The sequence below is a fragment of the Tenrec ecaudatus genome, chromosome 1 (genome assembly GCF_050624435.1).
Source record: "Tenrec ecaudatus isolate mTenEca1 chromosome 1, mTenEca1.hap1, whole genome shotgun sequence".
Lineage (NCBI taxonomy): Eukaryota > Metazoa > Chordata > Mammalia > Afrosoricida > Tenrecidae > Tenrec > Tenrec ecaudatus.
In genome coordinates this window covers 142,144,721-142,164,837 of record NC_134530.1, presented here as the reverse complement: position 1 = coordinate 142,164,837, position 20,117 = coordinate 142,144,721, and the positions used below count along the sequence as shown (strand labels likewise).

At 45.5% G+C, this 20,117-nt stretch overlaps 1 protein-coding gene across 1 annotated transcript in view; it reads left to right on the top strand.

Annotated features, from left to right (window-relative positions):
• The window catches only part of VAV3 (vav guanine nucleotide exchange factor 3), a 405,543-nt gene that overhangs the window by 75,822 nt on the left and 309,604 nt on the right, over nucleotides 1-20,117 (top strand). The window lies entirely within an intron of this gene.

The window sequence follows — 20,117 nt, the reverse complement described above, 5'->3', positions numbered from 1 at the left end:
TGCCGCTGGTATTTAAGCTACCAGCAGGGTCACCAGTGATCGACAGGTTTCAGCAGATCTTCCAGACTAAGCCACATTAGGCGGAAAACATTGGAAATCTACTTTAAAAAATTAACCAATGAAAGGCTTTCTGGGTCGCAGTAGGACATTGCCTGACTCACTTGTGTTGGGCATGTCATAGGAGGCACTGGTCATTGAAGGAGGCCATCATGCTTGATGAAGCAGAGGGCCAGCCAGAAAGAGGGAGGCCTTCATTGAGAGGGATTGGCACAAGACTCACAGCGATGAACTGACTCTGCCCTGCTGGCGATTGTGAGGATGATGTAGGACCGAGCAGTGCTTCCTGTTGCTGCTGTTCATGAGGCCACCCAAAGTCTGGCCATGAGCTACCTATCTTATGAAGATCATCTAAAAGTGCAGGCTGACCCAAACTGCTGTGATACTACCTATATTTTGGATCCCAGGCTTTGGCCAGCTTGCTTTGCCATGCATCGCCTGAACCCCATGGCCAGAGTTGACAACATTCATGGGGGAAGGCTGTTGGAAGGAGGAAGATAACAAGGACCAGAGCAGAGTTTGTGTCCCCTCTGTTTCTCCAGTTCCTTCTCCCGCTCGTCCTTAGCCCCATTTGCCAGAATGTGGTCACATGGAAGTCAGGGCGATGAAGTTGTTTATTTCAGTTAACCATTTGTGCAACTGAAAACAGTAACAAAAACAAAACAATTAGAACAGATATTTGGCAACAATATCTTTATCAGATCTAACATTTATTTTGGTTACCTATCTTTGTAGATGGCCATTTTATATATATCTATATTTTCTTGATAACTTAAGAATTAAAATTATGAGTACTAATTGGAATGCAATAATGTAGGATATCATACCCCCAGGTGTGTGTGTGTGTGTGTGTGTGTGTGTGTGTGTGTGTGTGTGTGGATTTAGGATAATAGCTAAAAACTACGTACTATAAAAAAACCCTCAGCATACTATAGTTTTAAATGCCTTAAGGTATTTTATTTTTGTAGTTATTCCCTTACTTATTAATAAGCTGTTACTTCTTGCTGCAGTTTGTGTTTTTCAACTTATAAATTTCGCTTCCCAAATCTCTCTCATCACTTCCTCCCAGCTGTGTTGTCAGGGTCTGAAGTGTAGGCTCTGGCCGACTTTCACCTTTGCTTCCTGTGGTGATGGTGCTCTGCCCTTTTCATTAGACGAGGATGTCTTCCACGGGGAGCCAGCAGTGGGTACTATCCATCTCACACATGGTCCTGGGTGTCTGGCAGGTCCTCAGAAAACACTGAGCTGAGGCTTTAGATACTCAAATGTGTGAGAATCGGGTACAGATGGAGTGTGGATAGGCTTGGGTATATGTGCTCTGGAACAACTCCCCCTCCCCCCCCCTTAGTGCTTAGCAGAGGGCTTGGCTTGCCGTCTGAATGGGCTTATAGTTGCTCGAGTGGTGTTTTTCTGGAAAGCTGATTTTAGTTTTCTAAAGTGTAAATGCATTAGCAGCTTGTACATATGTAAACTCCTTATGAGGAAATCAGATAAACCAGGGAGATGTTACATTCCATAAAAAGAAGCAATTTTCTTTAGAAAACCATTTGTTTTTAAGCTTAATAACTTGAATGTTGACAAGCTCGTGTAGGATCTGGGGCACTGTCAGTGAATAAAACCTTGTCTTTTCCCCAAAGGAACTTATTGACTGGATGTGACAGAGACACGAGATGAATACTTGCATAAATTGCTATTTCTTTACAGTTCTTACAGGATCATTTCAGGGCCTATCTAAGACAGATTTCCTAATCTGATGTTCCTGATCAAGAAAGAGCTTCCTGACCAGATGATCCGTAAGGCAAGATGGGAAGGCTCAGTGGACATTAGCTAAGGGAAGGTGGGCCTCCAGACTAAAGACCATACAGATGGAGCGGTGTGGATGGAGGTCATGCATGGGGAGCAGGGGATGGATGGACAGAGAGGTGGCAGGTTCTGGGGCAGGCCAATGGGAGGCAAGCACTTCATTCCTAGGGAGCCCATGTGGGTTTGAACAGGGTTGTCATCTCCGGCAATGTGGTGTCACCTGCTTTGGGCTTCCTAGAGTAGGCATGAGGCCCTGCTACCTCTGCCTTGTTGTTGTTGTTGTTGTTGTTAGATGTTGTCCAGTTGGCCCTGGCTCCTGCTACCCCATGCACAAAGGAACGGAGAGCTCCCGGGTCCTGCGCTGTATCCATCATCGGCTGCAGTTTAAACCATTTTGATCCAGGGGGTTTTGTTTGCTGACTCCGGAAAGAATTCATCAGACCTGTCTCCTTAGACTCTCTTGATCTGGAATCTCTGCTTAGTATCAGGGCAGCTTGCAAAGCCTCTGTTGAAAGACGAGCGGTGGCTCTGCTCGAGATGCACTCGCTGGGAATCCTGCTTGGGTCTCTTGCGTGGGAGACAAGAAGAGTCCTGCCAGGGAACACCACGGTTCCACTCCTGATGCCGGTCTTAACTGGGCCACTTGTGTAACCTGTACAGCTCTTGTCCCTCCACGTTGCCTGTTTGATGAAGTGCAGGCATCTGCGGATGGCAATCAAGGCTTCCAGGATGCTGCCTGGTGGTGGTCTTCCATACGAGAGACTGTTCTCTCCATCCTCCTGGGCTCTTCACCACATTTTATCTCATCCCTCGTTCTTATCACACTGGATTATTTGTGTTTCTCAAAAACATCCTGAACTGCTCCATCTCCCTAACGCTTCTCCATACCCTGGCCTAAACTGCCCACCCACTTGCCTAAATCCTCCTCCTGTCTTCCTAGGTCTCAAAAGCTTAGCAGTCTTAGGATTCCTTCCAGCTGCTTCTATCCTAATGTCTCCTGATGCTATGTGACCTGGCACTTTGCTTTTATGGCTAGCAGAGCATTAGCATCATCTTCTCTGTTGGGGTTTGTTGTAGACAGTGTCAGCTCCCCCAGGGCCAACTCACTTCATCATTTCCTCACAGGGCCTGGCACTGTGTCTTCCCAGCATTCAGTGGTTATTTATTGAACGGGGAATGGTCCCTGATTTCTAGATACTGACAATTATTAGACAGAAGAAGTTTTAGTCATTATAAACCATAAACTACTACAACCAGATGAAAAAACACATTGAGGACAGGAATGATCTGTGAAGGTGGGGGAAGGAAGAGGAGAGGGTAGCTTCATCACTCTATAGAGCTAAGTATGATTTTACAGTAAGACTTGCCAAAGCTGGAACCTGGGTGAGGCAGAAACCAGCCAGAAAAGGAAAACTCAAATAGAGAGGGACAGAAACTAACACTAACAGAGAGGGACAGAAAAATAACAAGAGTGCACCATGTCAAAGGCAGAAAACCCGTGAGACTGAGAAAAACAAGGCAGCCCTGTCCAGTTTTCACACTCACAGGTTTCCTTGTCCTTTCTCAGTTTAATTTTAGAGGAAAACGTGCTGCGTGTCCCCCCATGAAGTTGAAGTTCCTTCGAGAAATGCACTACACTCATTTTCATCGATACTGCTGATGGCTTTTTAGTAAAAAGCTATCAAAGTTAATTTTTAATAGTACTACTCATGGTACTATTATTTCTTTATTCCAGTAGATATAGTACAGTTGCCAAGATTACAATGCAGTCTTTAAACCTTTATTTTATTTTCATACAGACATTAACACAGTGTTATTATTAAATATGAGTCTATGGATATTTTAGAGAATGACCTTGGGCAATTCTGAGGTAGAACCAGAATAACAGACTGTCTGGCGCCCAAATACGATATTTCAAGAAATTAGCAGTTATTTCAAGTTATATGATGCTCCTGTTCTCCCTCTCCCTTGTCATCAAGCAAAAACAATACAGGAAATTAACTGGGAAAGTAGGTGTGCCAGAAACATATGCCGTCCTGATGAGAGCGAGCAGGCAGGGGGAAGGGCCTTGAAGTAGCAGAGAAAGTCCAATGTTGGAGCAGTGGGTGGGGCAGCCTGGGTGTGCATCTTCTCCCAGCATCCTAGCAGCCTCTTTACACGCTGGCTTTCTGTGACCAGCTCCACAGGTTTTTAAATAGAAAAGTCTTATGGTTTGGAAAGATATTTCCATTTCCCCCCCTGAGTATGAATGATAATACTGGAGATACTGTTTGGGTTTTTAATATGGAGATTTCGGAAGCATCTACTATGGAGACATGGGAAATATTCAGATCCATCGAGTGTTTTCTGGAACTGCCCCTACATGTTTCAAGAATGTAACTATTGATGGGAGCAGGAAGCTGCATCTGTATCCTTGGGAGTGACTAATAGATTTGGGTGACTGACCTTTGCGTTAGAGGCCTAACTTGTAATACACATTTTGTAGAAAATCCATTAAAAAGGCAGAATGGGTGATTGTTGAGTTTATATATTAGGACACCTTTTTAGTCAAAAGATTGATTACTTAGTATTTCATAGAACCCTGAGACAATGACATTTAAAGCCAGTTTAAATGTTAAGACTACGAGGTTACGTACAAAAGTATTGCTACTAGGTTCCAATTAAGGCATGTTTGGGCTGGTCACCATGAGCCCGAATTTCCTCCTTGGGAGTGAGTTTTGTTTTGGGGTTTATTTCAGACTAACCATGCTTAAATATGTCTCTAAGATCAGTTAAACATGTGTATAAGAACTTGCAGACAAGTCCTCTCAAAGATACATGTGAACTTTTTGTCGTTGCATGGGAAAAAGTGATTTTAAGGTCAGGTGATTGAAAACAGAATACACTCCCCAATGAACATCTTCTCAAATCATGGAACCTTTTAAAGCTTTGCAACACGCCATCGGTCATGCTGACCAACATAGAATATCATTTTTTTGATGGACCAAGCATTTTCAGGAAGGTCAAGACGATCAAGAAAAGCCAAGAGTGGGAAGACCTCAGCTAAGGGAAGACAATGTGGCAGAATTCCAGAAACAGGGAGAAGACCAAAGGATGAGTCCTGTGGTAACCACTCAAGCGGGGATCTCATGGCTCAGCACTGTCGGTTTCAGGTGAATCTCTTGGCCTCAGAAAGTTTGGCTTGAGGTGTACTGAAAGCTAACTTGTAGGGCTTATCTTTTCAGTGGTCTTTTAAACAAGATTGAAGCTAATGAAGGTCCTTTTATGAAATGAATCATAGCTTGGGATGAATCATACGCATGGCTTTACTTACGGCCTCCAGACAGCAAGATCCAATCCAGAGAGTGGCTTTGAGGGAATTTGCTGGACCAGTGGAATTTAGGTCAGCTGAGGTTATGACGACTTTTTTTTTTTAGTCCTAAGGGATCATCTGGGAGCTTTGGTGACGTAATGCTTATATGTTGGGCTGCTAACTAGAAGGTCAGCAGTTCGAGACCCCCAGTCACTCCTCAGGAGATAGATGGGGCTTTCCACTTCTGTAAAAAGGCCCAGTCTCAGAAGCTCCCGGGTGCAGTTTATGAGTCAGCACTGACCCCGTGGCTGTGAGCCAGCTTGTCAGTCAAGGGGTCATCTTGAAGGATTTTCTGAAAAGATACAGAACAGTCATGGGACTTATCACAAAGAAGTTTCAAGAAAATGTAAAACTATTGGTGAGGAAAGATCCGGAACATGCACTTAAGAATTTTTTTAAAAAAAACGACAGTGCCCCTGCTTATTCTTGAAGGGTCACAAGGGCTGTGCTGCAGATCTCTGTTGGTAAGCTGTAACCTACCCACCCCTTTCACACTTCTTTCTGGTCCTCACACCCAGAGAGCATTAGAAAGGAACACGATTGGAGTCCCAGGAGGATGTGCAAGCTGCCAGTTTGGCATGGGGAAAGTTGAGGATGCTGAGTTCATGGGGTGTGGAAGAGGGATAGAGAGATACAAACACTGCCTTCAGAGCTGTCTAGATCCTGGTGGAAGCTAAGCTGAAAGACATTTTTGATACTTTTGTAAATGTTTCTATGTTTCTGGTAGCTCTGCTTCCTGCCTCACCGTAGCATCCTTGGCATTGCTGCTGTGGTTGGCAATGGAAAGTACAACATTCAGACCCTGACGGAGTTTCAGACTGACGCCGGCTTTCCTGAGTTTTACTGAAAGAGGCCATGTAGGCGCAGTGTGCAGTCCCCTGTGATGGACAGGGCGCCCGGGTGTGGAGAGTGGAGACGAAGGCTGTGGTTTGCTCCAGTGCTTTGGGGGCAAGGGCAAACCTCAGAGAGGCATTTTCTTTGGTGAAAACCAACAGAGAAACGTGCTGTCTATTTCTGGTCTAACTTAATCACCTGTACTTCAGTACACCATAATTGTGCTGTCCTTCTTTTCCTGCTTTTGAATATAAAATATAATTAGTAGAATGATGTTAATGTAACATCTTTTCAACTGTGTTTTTATGATACATATTTAAGAAAGTGCTTCCCCCCCCCCCCAAGTTTCATCCACAGTACAGGTCTTTTTTCCCCCTCTCCAGTTTGTGTTAAATAATGAGAAAGTGACAAGTGTGAAATATAGAAACATGATCGGTGTGTGTGTAGGGTTGTTGTACAGGTTTTTAAAAATCTTAATACGGCATTTTATTTGGGGCTCTTACAGACCTTATAACAATCCATACATCAATTGTATCAAGCACATTTGTACATATGTTACCACCATCATTTGAAAATATTTTCTTTCTACTTGAGCCCTTGGTTTCAGCTCCTCTTTTTCCCCTTCCTCCCCACCCTTCCACCCTCTTGACCCCTTGATAATTTATAAATTATTTTTATTTTCATATTTTATACCATCTTGTTTCCCTTCACCCATGTTTCTGTTATTAATCCCCCTGTGTATGTGTGTGTGTGGGGGGGGGTGTTGTATGTTGATAATTGCAATCAATTCTCCCTTTCTCCCCCTTCTCCCACCTTCCCATTCCCCTTAGCCTCATGGTATTGCTGCTCTTAATATTGGTCCTGAGGGGGTTATTTGTCCTGGGTTCTGTGTGTAGAGAGCTCTTATCCGTACCAGTGTATATGCTCTGGTCTAGCCAGCCAGCTTTGTAAGATAGAACTGGGGTCATGATAGTGCCGGGGGAGGAAGCATTAAAGAACCAGAGGGCTGTTCTGTTTCGTAGAACCCATCTTCTCTCCATTGTTTTTCTAGACTTTTAAAGGGTTTGGGGTAAAGCTTGTTGAGCATCTGCAGTGTGTTTGCTTTGGGGATGACTGCCCTAACACTGCTGCAGAACCTACTGCCTCCACCCATGGTGTGGCTGTGTAATGTGGTCAGGTAGGGTGCCAGTAATGGGGGGCGGGCTTGGCTTTGTTTGCTGTGGTGCCACTAGTGCTCAGTCCTTAACCAGCATGTGGGTGGGTCAGACGCTCTCAGCAGAAAGACCTGGTGACCTGAGACCCTAAAGACGACAGCCAGAGCATCTCTAGGAGGCAGCGCTGCTCTGTCACATGGGGTCACCATCAATGAGAATCAATCCATGGCACCTGACACCACCACCACCACCGGTTAGCTATGACAGTGGGTTGAATGACCTGACCATATCCTAATTGTTAACACCTACGAATACTGCCTTATTTGTAAAAATGAGTCCTTGTAGATGTTATTATGTTAAGGATCCTAAGATCATCCGGGACTCTTTGGGCGGGCACTAAATCCATGACAAGTGTCGTTGAAGTGATTGGCCACGTGCTCAGCAACACCTAGAACCTCCAGAAGCTGCGGGTAAGAGGAGGAGGTCAGAATTGGGTTTTCTCCTTCAGCCTTGGCTGCAGTGAGGCCCCGCTGAATGTTAATTTCAGACTTCTGGCCCCCAGAACTGTGAGAGAATGTTTCCATTGCTCTAAACCAAGGTTACAGGCATTTGTTCTAGCAGCCACAGGATACTAATACAGATCTGGAACAACTTAGCGTGTCTGTAGTTCCTTACCTGTAGAACGGAATGACAGTGTCGTCCAAATAGGGCTGTTAGCTGTCTTCCTTGAGGGACCTGTGCAAACTTAGTGCCATACGTGGAACATGTAACCTCGCTATTAGGAATCCTGCTCCATGTCAGGGGCAATACTTAGGCCTTATGGAGAATGAATTCGGAGCTTCAGTTGGGATCTGGCCTTCGCCTGCTTTTCCAGTTTCTTCCATCTCTGTGGCTCTCTTTCCTGCGGTTGCTACTGAGGTCACGTGAATGAATGCCTTTCCTTCGAACCCGGGCCTTTACAGATGCCTGATCTTTGCTTCTTTCCATGCTGTTTGTCACTATCTTTTGTTCATCATTAGGTACACAGTTCTCATCTCACACACATGAGCCACCACGAATCAGAATTGACCTGCCTTAGTTGCCCCATCTATGCATGGGAATTACAGGAAACCTACTCAACAGAGTCAAGGACAGATGCAATGAGGGGGAAGAGACTCGGGCCTTTCTTCCCCCTTCATTCTGCCCTTTCCTCTTGTATCTCCAGCCACCACGAATCCTGGCCTGGCTGTCTGTGGGGTGAGGTGGGGGAGATGTGCCCAGGCAGTCTGGAGCTGAGGGATGAAGACGCTGCAGGTGGGATGTTCCCAGCCTTCGCTTCCTTGGGTGCAAGGGCTGGGGCTCCTTGAAGTCAGACCGTGTTTTGCTTTGGCTACGACTCTTCAAACACATCAACATTTGTTCTCATTCTCTGAGTTCATGGGTTGGTAAGGGTACTCTCTAAAAGTGACACAGATTGATACGTGGTGCTGAGGGTTATGAGGAATTAACCCACTTCTCCTTCCGGTGTGACATAATTGTGGTGATTCCGCCCCCGTTCCGCCCTCCCCACCCCCTGCCCGCCCTCCGCTTCCCCAGGATCTGTGGCCTTGATCCGCATGCTATTCAGAGGGTGGGCATGTAGGAGTCTGTTCTCGTGTGTTGACCAGCAGCTGATGCTACCACCTGGCCTCTGATCCCTACCGCTGCTGCTGCTGAGGGTCAGTCCCTGACTCCCGGCAGCTCCATGCACAACGAGGTCACACCATGGTGATCCAAGTAGATCCCCAGGCCCTTCTTCCCAGTCCATCTGAGTCTGGAAGCTCCACTAAAACCTGGTGAGCATATAGGAGCATGTGAATCATCTCGGACAGAGAGGTGGTGGGTGGCTGTGTATGAGATGCATTAACCAGGAGCATACCCTGTGCTCAGGATGAACATAGGAACTCCTGTGTTAAAAACAAACCAACCAAAGCAAAGCAATGACCACTGAGTTAACTCACCTTATAGTGACTCTTTCGGACAGAGTAGAACTCTCTGTTGGTTTCTGAGACTGTAAATCTTTATGGAGTAGCAAGAACACTAGAGATAGAATATTACAAGATAGTCCTATTGTGACTACCATACTCGCGATCCGCAGCCACTGAGCTGCCCACCACCAGAGTACCGCTGCTGCGGTGCCTGGTGATTTCGGTAAGATTTCCTATTCCGTAAAAATTTGTTTGGGTTTCCAACTTGTCCTAACTCTGAGATTGATCTCTATTAATGCCTGTTAGTAGACTCCTTCTGTCTATTAAGCAGGCCTGGTGGTGCGCAACTGCTCACTGAATGGCTGGGGGTTTGAACTGCTGACCTTTCATTGGCAGCCCAACATGTAACCCTCTCTGCCACCAGGGCTCCGCTATGGAAGGCAAGAATTCTGCAATTGAACCATCACTGTGCTCACACGTCCACTGCTACTAGATTGTTATTTCTCTGACCAGTATCTTGTCCTGACTTTTAACTTCTATATAGAACTGACCCTTAATGGGCTGGCAGAAAGAAATTATTTTTTTGTACTTTTCATAGAGAAACAAGGATCCCTGATATGTCACTGTTTGGAAATCGTTGGACTGTGAAGTCGGTTTTTCAAACCCATAAGCTGCTCTGCAAGAGAAAGATAAGGTTATGGGCACCAGTAAAGATTTATAGCCTGGAAAGCCCCATATAGGGCCACTATATTGAGTTTGACTCAATGCTGTGGGTTTTTGGTTTAATAGGGAAACACATCACAAATAAATTGTGCTCTACTCTTAGCCTAAAGTTTGGCAGTTCAAACCCACCCAGAGGCACCATGGAACATCTAGCCCAGTGGTTCGTAGCCTTCCTAATGCCATGACCCTTTCATCCAGTTCCTCATGGTGCATGACCCCGCCCCCCCCCAACCATAAAATTATTTTCGTTGCTACTTCATCACTGTAATTTTGCTACTGTTATGAATCAGGTGACCCCTGTGAAAGGGTCATTCAACCCCCAAAGGGGTTGCGACCCACAGGTTGAGAACTGCTGTTCTAGCCACTCGCTCCTGGACCAATTGCAGCCAAGCACACACTCTGGAGCGGGTGTGCTGTGTACCACAGGGCCACGATGAGCTGGAATGGACCCAGTGACCCCGTGTGGTGATTGTGGGGCAGGGAACCTGCAAGGCATATCTGCAATGTGGATGGGCTCATTCATTCTGTGTGTGCTCTGGATCGTGATGGGTCGAGCTCTATTTTTCTCTCAATAACCGTGATGGCTTTCATCAGCAGCAATGTCCTGAAGTAGCTCTTCCAGGCTCTGACCCCTGCATTTTCCTGGCATTTCCATTCCGCTTACACTGGCTAGCAAAGCAGCCTCTGGGTCAGCGGTGCCGTCCATCAACATTTTCTTTTTCTCAGCACAGGGCCCGATGCAGGGTTGACAGATAACCTTTGAAACAGAGGATCTAAGTTCCTGCTAAGGGGGAAGGGGCACAGCACTTCCTCTTGTGAAGGCACGAGCTTTTGAAACCAGAAGAGGGGTGTGTGTGTGCTATGGTGGCAGGCGGCCAGGGCGGGCCTGGAAGTTAGTTAGCAGGCCACCCTGGAACATACACCAGCAACAGGCAGCCCACATGCAAGAGAATGCCTGTGAGCATACGTGCCTACTAACTTGAAATCCTTACTCACCTTATTTATAATTACCAATAAGTCACTGACTTCTGAAAATGTTTAATTAAAGAAGGAACCCTTGGGCCCCTGTGGTTTCTATGTTGGGCTGCTAACTAAATGGTCAGCAGTTCAAAACTACTAGCCACTCCAAGGGAGAAAGATGGGGCTTTGTCCTCCAGCAAAGAGGTACAGTCTTGGAAACTCTCAGGGGGAAGTTCTGTCCTGTCCTACAGGGTGGCAACGAGGACATGTCAACTCAGTGGCCGTGAGATTGGTTTCATTTAATAACAAAGATATATGTCTACACTATCACATAAGTAGTGATGCAAATGTTTAACACCTTGGCGGCTAATTGAAAGGTTAGAGGTTTGAACGTACTCTGAAGCACCTCTGAAGAAAGGCCCCGGTACCAACTTCTCCCAAGTCCCATAGTTGACCGTTCTCCTTTGATGTACGTAAGGCTGCCCTGAGCCAGAGGGGACTCCATGAAAACTGGTTACTTACTGATTAATGTATGAAAACAAGTTGGTGATTTCATATAAAATTTCACGGTACACTTCCTGGCTAATAAGGATGGTTGCTACTTGATGTTTGTTTGTTTTATAATGCAGGTAAGCTTCACCATCATTCACTAACAGTTTTATGTAGCAGACACGCGTCCCAGTGGTGGGAATGGTGCCGGACCAGGCAGTAGCTCTTTCCACTTGCACACAGAGTTGCCGTGAGTTGGCCTGAACCTGGGAGCACCTTACAACAGCATGTGTATTATAAAAGCATTGGAGTTAAAATGATCCAATCAATGTAGTGTCTTTCCTCAGTAAAGTTTAAGACGTGTGGGGCAGTAGTAGTCTCCTGAACCAGGACGTTCCAGCCAAGCATGCTGATCACCCTCACCGACGCGAGCCAGGTGCTGTGACATGAAGAGCGAGCGGGGTGTGCTTCTACAGCTTAGCCTTAAGTTGGTGAGCTGCATTGGTTCCGGAAAGCTGTAGCTAGCCCATAAAAGGACCCAATCTGTGGGGGGACTTTTAAAAAGCCCAGTAACAGTAAATGTTACTAAATTATTGTATTTTTTGATTAAACGATTTAGAACATCCATGGAACATGAGCGATGGTTTGGACACTAAATCAAAGTAAGGATTTCACTTTCACTAAGAAAGGTGGTGGGGGGGGGAGGGGGTCGGCGGGGTTTGCTTCCCTGAGTTTAGTTTGGAGAGAGGAGACAACCATCCCCTGATCTGGCCTTTCCTCTGAGTGTCCTTAGGGGCTTCGTTCCTTTAGAATGTGGAGTTCGGGAGGCACTGGTTTGAAGATGTGCAGCATAATTATTTCATTGCAATCCCAGAAGTCTCTGTAGAAGAGGATAGAATTTCTTCTGGAACAGTCACTTCTATTAGGATGCACACAGAGACAGGACAAATAAAAACATACAAATAAATATACAAATTAAAGTGATCCTCCTTTTCTTAAAGAAAAAAAAAATCCCAAGCCCTATGAACATTAGTTCACCTGCCTTTTCACTGAGAAGAAGAGCAGGAGGGGAGTGAGGGGAAGCTGCAGGGAAAAGGCAAGCGAGACCTCGATGCAGACACAGCCGGCTTTCCTCTGTGCCATCTCGACTACAAGGAGGGCGTGAGTCCTTGGAATGGGATAGGAGAGAAGTTACGATGACTGGGCGTGCGCGAGCAAGGTTCCTTAGGACTGAACAGGATGCGTTAGCAAGGGATACTGGACCAGAGTTCTTGTTTGCTTTGTTGGTTGTCTCTTCTCTGCCTATCAAATCAATCATCAACTGCAAATTCAAAACGTGAGTCACTGATGTTGAATTGATTCCAACTCATTGTCACCGTATAGGCCAGAATAGAACCCCCTCTTTTGCGTGAGGGAAATTTCAAGACTGTAAATGTTTACATGATCCTACAAGTCTTATTTTTCTTCTGCAGAGTGGCTGGTGGTTTTGAAAATCCAACTTTGTGTTTAGCAGCCCAGTGCTTAGCCCACTGTGCCACCAGGGTTTATTAACCCATTATCATCCTATTAAAACAACATTGGAATGATTCCTATTCCCACAATTTAGAGTCCCTCTTCCAGGTAGGATAACTGGTGTCCCACCAGGAGATGAGGCCCCGAGAACTTTTCTCTGGCAGGCAGACTGGGATGTCATGGTCCCTGAGGCAAGGCCCAGAAGCTGTCTTCGAAATTGCCAGCCTTCTCACAAGCTATCATTTCTCAGTTGGGATTAAAATAGCTCATTTCACAGTAATAAGCGTAGAGGGTTTTCCTGTTATGTAGCCTTGGTTAACACAACTAGTCCCTTACTGCTAATCCTTTTAGAGAAGTGTGAGGGCTTGTTCTTTTAATTTAAAGAAGGAAGCGATCCTGTTTACTTGTGGATAGCTGAGAAAAGTCAAGAGGACTCTCATGCACTCAGAGAAGAAGGAAGTTATAGACCTTTTTCTCAGGGGTAGAGGGAAGGAGAAATTCAGAGTTCTTTGGGGGATCTTCTGTGGCCTGATCTATATGGGCTCCCTTTCTGTAACATCCCTCTTGCTTGCAATCAACTATGGAGAGTAGCACTCTGAAGAGCTGCTGACACGCTGATGGCTGCAGTAGCTCCCTGCCTCTGAGTCATGTTTGCATCTAGACACTTTTGGCTGGATGGGTAATGTAGGATGCATTAGGCCCTTGTGGAGGTAAACTCTCTTCTATCTGCATCCACATTGCTTTTCTATTCTATTCATGGCTCACTTTTAGCACAAACGATCCACGTCGTTCTGAAGGGGCTGAGAGGACAGAAACACAGGTGGAAACTGGTGGCCTTGTTTTTAGAGTGTGCCAATCATCACTGAACTTCTCCTGCGAGAGAGCTTGGCCGTGTCATGGTTATGCTCTCAGTTGGCTGTTCAAACTCACTAGTCTCTGTGATAGAACAACCTGGGGACCTGCTTTCACAAGGATGACAGCCAAGAAAACTCGATGGGCAGTCTTACCTTGTCACCTGGGGGAAGTTCCCCTGACTCAGAATGGACACGATGGCTTCCAACACGGCTTTATAAGAAAGAGTCCCCGGGAAGGCATTTCCTAAGCACTCCACTACTAACAGAAAGGCTGAAAGTTTGAACCTAATGAGGGATTCCTTGGAAGGAAGGCCTGGGAATCTACTTCTGACAGGTCCTGGCCACTGAAAAGCCTATGGTGCACCCGTCGCTGTAATACTCCAGGGTATATTTCCATGGGTCAGAATTGCCACCGCTTCAACTAGTCTGGTGAAAACCACAGTATTTGGCAACTGCAGCTCCCTTTTATACGCCCAGTCTTCCCCAACCCCACCACTTCCACACGCCTTGCTCAGCTAGAAATCTCAGTGACTGCCCCCCACCAACCACTGGTGCTCAAGAAAGATCTGCCTATAATTCTCCGATCTTCTTTATGGTCCCCCAGCCCCTGCCCCTGCTCAAATACCAGGTGTTTCTTTTCCCGTCACCAGTTCTTTACATGCCCCTTTTTGCCCCCCCTACTCCCCATCACCGCCATCTCTTGGAGAGTAACGTAACAACTTTCTAAGTGCCCCTTTCTTGCCAATGTGCCCCACATTAACTCCCTATTAAAGAAAAAGTTGAGTATTTGATTCTGCACACTGCAGCGTGCTGTTAGGCGCTCTGGAAAGAGCTCCTACTTGTAGTGATCCTCGCTACGTCAGCAGGTTACACCGGTCAGCCCTGTGACAGCCACACCATTGTCAAGTTTGAACGTTCTTCCAACCGCTGGCCTTCCCGTTGGTGGTGGGTTTCGCCTTTTCCTCTGACTCTTTTCATTACCAAGCATGGTGTCTTTCTCCAGGTACTGGTCTCTCCTGATAACGCATCCAATATTTGAGACAAAGAGTCGTTGTCCTCGTTTCTAAATGAAATCTGGCTGTACTTCCTCCGGACAGATTTGTTTTGTTCTCTGGAACTGCGTAGTCGTTTCAATATTCTTCACTAACCCCCGAATCCAGTGCATCCATCCTTCCCCAGTCTCCATTATTCATTGTCCAAATTCACACGCATGTGAGGCTATGGAAATGCCATGGCTAGGTCAGGTGCTCCTGAGTCTTCACAGTGACATTCTCAGCCTCTAACACTTCAGAGAGATTTTGTGCAGCAGGTTTGCCAAAGGCAAGGCATCCTTTGATTTTTTTTGAACAATAATTGTGTGAATCTCAGTAAAATGAAACCCTTGACAGACAATGTCAGTCTTCCGTTTGTAATGAGGTTGCCTATTGGTCCAGTTGTGAGGATCTGTATTATTTTAATATTGTGTGGTAATCCAGGCAGGAGGCTTGAGGAATATGGTCTTCATGAGTGAGTAAGTGCTTCAAGTCGTCTTGGCTCTCAGCAAATGGGATTGTGTCATCTGTATACTGCTGGGTGCTCGTGAGCCTTCCTCCAATTCTGATACTGACTTCTTCTTGCTGGAGTTCTCTTTAGTGGGTTATTTGCTTAGCAGGCAGATTGAATAAGTATGGTGAAAGGTTAGAACCCTTTCCTATTTTTTTTTTTTGTAGTTAGTTCAAGGATCGTTTGTTGGCCTTTAGGAGTGTTCTCCAGTCCAGTCTGTTGGGGCACCACGCCCTGACCCCAAAGTCCACCTCCAGTAATCCCTGGGAACCTTTCCACTCCATTCCCTTGCTGTTCCGCTGCACTCCCCCAGTGCTTTGCCTCGGTGTGGTGGGATCAGTTCGGGCGCAATTCCCACACTGTGTCTCCGGTGCTGTCCCCTGCAGGGCCATGGGTCAGTGAGGGGCGTCATGTCTCATAGTAGGGCTGGCCATGTGGTCCTCTCTGTGGACTGGCTGCTCTAATTGGGGTCATCGTCCTCTAGGCCTGGTAGGCCAGGATGTGCTCCACTCTCTCCTCCCCTCCATCTGCTCCCGTGTGCTCTGAAGATGCACAGAATGTTTCAGTATTGAACTGTCCTCTGTCCTTTCAGCTGGGTATACACTGGCATGTTCTTCCCTTTTGGTTTTCTGACTCCAGATACATTTCATTTGAATGCTTTACATGGCCTTCCTGAGCTGCCATTGGAAATTCTTTCTTATTTTTTCTTATGGTTTCTTTGCTTTAGCCACTGTATGTGTAAGAGCAAGTTTCACAACCTCTTCTGACATCACTCCGGTGTTTTCTTTCCTTCTTTCTTTTTTTTCTTAAAAATTTTCATTTTATTGGGGACTCTTACAGCTGTTATAACAACCCATACATCAGTTGTATCAAGCACATTTGTACATATGTTGCCATCATCATTTTCTTTTTTTCCCTTTTTAATTAAATACTTTATTGGTTTTTTAGATCATTTTATTAGGGCCTCATATAACTCTTATCACAATCCATACATACATCAATTGTCTAAAGCACATTTGTACATTCATTGCCCTCATCATTCTCAAAACATTTGCTCTCTACCTAAGCCCTTGGCATCAGCTCCTCATTTTTCCCCTCCCTCCCTGCTCCCCCCTCCCTCATGGACCTTTGATAATTTATAAATTATTATTTTGTCATATCTTGCCCTGTCCGCATCTCCCTTCACCCACTCTTCCGTTGTTGTCTGTCCCCCAGGGAGGAAGTCACATGTAGATCCTTGTAATTGGTTCCCCCTTTCCAACCCACCCTCCCTCTATCCTCCCAGTATCGCTACTCACACCACTGGTCCTGAAGGGATCATTTGCCCTGGATTCCCTGTGTTTCCAGTTCCTATCTGTAGCAGTTTACATCCTCTGGTCTAGCCAGATTTGTAATGTAGAATTGGGATTATGATAGTGGGGGGGGGGAGGAAGCATTTAGGAATTAGAGGAAAGTTGTATGTTTCTTTGTTGCTACATTGCACCCTGACTGGCTCGTCTTATCCTGAGACCCTTCTATAAGGGGATGTCCAGTGGCCTACAAATGGGCTTTGGGTCTCCACTCCGCACTCCCCCGCTTCATTCACTATCTTAAGATATTTTGTTCTGTTGATGCCTGATAACTGATCCCTTTGGCACATCCTGATCACACAGGTTGATGTGCTTCTTCCATGTGGGCTTTGTTGCTTCTGAGCTAGATGGCCGCTTGTCTACCTTCAAGCCTTTAAGACCCCAGACACTATTTCTTTTGATAGCCGGGCACCATCAGCTTTCTTTACCACATTTGCTTGTTCACCCGCTTTGGCTTCAGCGGTTATGTCGGGAAAGTGAGCATCACAGAATATCAATGTAATAGAAAAAAGTAATCTTGCATTGAGGGAATACTTGAGTGGAGACCCAATAAATGTCTTTCTGCTACCTTAATACTAAACTTATAAATCTATGCACATAGATCTACTTTCCCATCCTCATATAAACATATTTGTATATGTACATGCCTTTATTTAGACCTCTATAAATGCCCTTTGACTGCTAGCTCTTTCTTCTATTTCCTTTGACTTTCCTCTTGTCCAACTGTCATGCTCAGTCTTCATTTGGGTTTCAGTAATTCCTATTGTTTACATAACCCTTGATCATGCCCTACCAGGCCTCCTACACTCTCTTCACCACCAATTTGGATCACTTATTGTTCCCTTGTCCCTGGGTTTGTTAAGATCACTACCTTTCCTCCCACCTCCCACTCTCCCATACCTCCCTGGAACTGTTGGTCCTGTTGTTTTCTCCTCCAGATTGTTCATCAAGCCTATCTTATTTAGACAGACCTGTGGAGTTAATCACATGCACTAAAACAAGACAGAGAAAACCAGGCAACAATATACAACAAAACATCACCAACAACAAACCAATGACAAAAAAACCCCCAAACAAAACACAACAGGAAAGAAAAGCTTGTAGTTAGTTCAGGGACTGTTTGTTGGTCTTTAGGAGTGTTTTCTAGTCCAGTCTGTTGGGGCACCACACTCTGACCCCAAAGTTCACCTTCAGCATTCCCTGGGGACCTCACTGATCCATTCCCTTGCTGTTCTGTTGTACCCCCTTAATGTTTTGCCTCGGTGTGGCGGGATCAGATCGGGTGCAGTTCCCATACTGGGTCTCTGTCCCCTGTAGGGATATGGGTCAGTGAGGGGAGTCATGTCTCATAGTGGGGCTGGCCAAGTGGTCCTCTCTGTGGACTGGCTGCTCTAATCGGGAACATCATCGTCAAGGCCTACTCTCTCCTCCTCCCCCTTCCTCTGCTCCTGTGTGCTCTGATCAGATATGTCCCTCTCCTGTAGCTCCAGATTCCATGGCATCCTTTGAAATAAATTCTTCTGGGGGGAGGGGCAGGTGTCCAAGTAATATTTGGGATTGGGGCCGGCCCCTCATATTTTCCTTCTTTCTTATCTGCTTAATGATTTTTCTTCAAATACGATGTTCTTGATGCCAACTCAAAACTTTCCTTCAGTCATTAGTGTTCAATGTGTTCTTGAGGTAGCCTCTAAATTCATGAAGCTGGGATGTACTCGTGGTCACATTTTGTCCTTTGTGGATTTGTTTCAGTTTTCTTCAATTTCAATCTGCACTTGAATATAAGCAATTGATGGTCTGATCCACAGTCAGGCCCTGGCCTTATTTTGGCTGATGATATGAAGTCACTCCATTTTTCTTTCCCTCAGATGTAGCCAGTTTGATTCATGTGCATTCCCTATGCTGAAGTCCAAATGTATAGTCCCATTTATGTTGACAGAAAAAAAGTATTTGCAATGAAGTCATTGGTCTTGCACAATTCTGTCATGTGATCTCATTTGTTTCTACCACCAAAACCATTTTTTCCATTATTGATTCTTCCTCCTTGTTTCCCACTTTAATGTTCCAATCACCAGTAATTACCAATGTCAGACTGCAGAAGTTGATACAGTTCCTCAATATCTTCATCACTGTGTTGTCATTGGTTTATAAAATTAATAATAGTTGTATTAACTAGTCTTCTTTGAAGACAAAAATATTATTATAGCAGACAACATTGTACTTCAAGATAGATCTTGGAATATATATGTATATATATATATTCAATGATGAATTTGACACCATTCATGTGAATTTGTCATTCCTATCATAAGAAATCATATTGTTTGTCTGAGTCATAATGGTCAATATTGTCTATTTCAGCTCACTAATACCCAGGATATTGATCTTTATTTGTTCCATTTAATTTTTGACAATTTTCAATTTTCCTGGATTTCATGTAGTCCATGTTCCAAAGATTAATGGATGCTTGAAGCTTTTTTTTTTTTAAGTTTGAGTTATACCATATCAGAAAATCAGAGTCCCCTAATCTTTCCTCCATCCACATAATTATGTTGGACTCTATTCTTTGAGGCGACCCTTCACTGGTCATATTTTAAGTGCCTTCCAACCTGAGGGGCTCATTGTCCAGCGCCTTATCAGGCCCGGTTCCACTGATCCTCAGAAGGTCTTGGTGGCCAGTCTTTCAGAAGTGACTTGCCTCTTCCTTCTTTGTAGTCCGTTGTTAGTCAGTAGAAACCTGATAACCATGGGTGACCCTGATGGTATTTGAAATCATGGATGCCATAGTTTCCCACATGACAGTAACACACAGGTCATCAAAGTAGGAGAGACTGACAGATGAGTTGGGCACTACAACATAGGCTTCATATTATCTAATAGTTAAAAATGTGGGTTTTGGAGCCAGAAAGTCTGCATTTGAATCATGATCTCATTACTTTGGAACAATGTCGTTACATAAATGTGGGTAAGCTCCCTGCAGCACTGTGGGTCAGTGGGGGAACTTCACTGGGCCTGGTCCTCTGGTGCGCTCTCTGCCTTGGTTGCTCTCAGCAGGAGTGTCATCCTTGGGGCTTGGTGGGCCAGGTTGCGGGGTCTCTTTCTCACCCTCTCTCTCTTTTTCTTTCCCTCTTAGTTTGGGCAGACCCAACGCTCTCCCCAGGCTGTATCTTCAGTGATCTCCTCTACAGTACAATCTTCTAGGGGAGGGCATTGACGTAGCTGGGATTGGGGCCATCCCCTCAGACCTCTCCGTTAGTTTTCTGCATCTTGTCAGTGTGTTGCCCTCAAGACTAGGCTACCAGATTGAGGTCTGGTCCCCCTCTCCCTTTCCTGTAGAGACATAAGCAACACCCTCCCTCTCCATGGGTGGGTTAGTGCCCTGTTCCCATTCGCTCCGCCTCCTCCTCGTTTTTCCTTCTTTTCCCCTCCTTTTCAGTTGGCTGCCATATGCTTCCCTGGGTTGGGTCAGACCCCTGCCCGAGTGCCTGGGCCTTACCCCAGGAATTTATGTATTTGGTGATTTTCCCCCTATGCCCCTTGTGCTT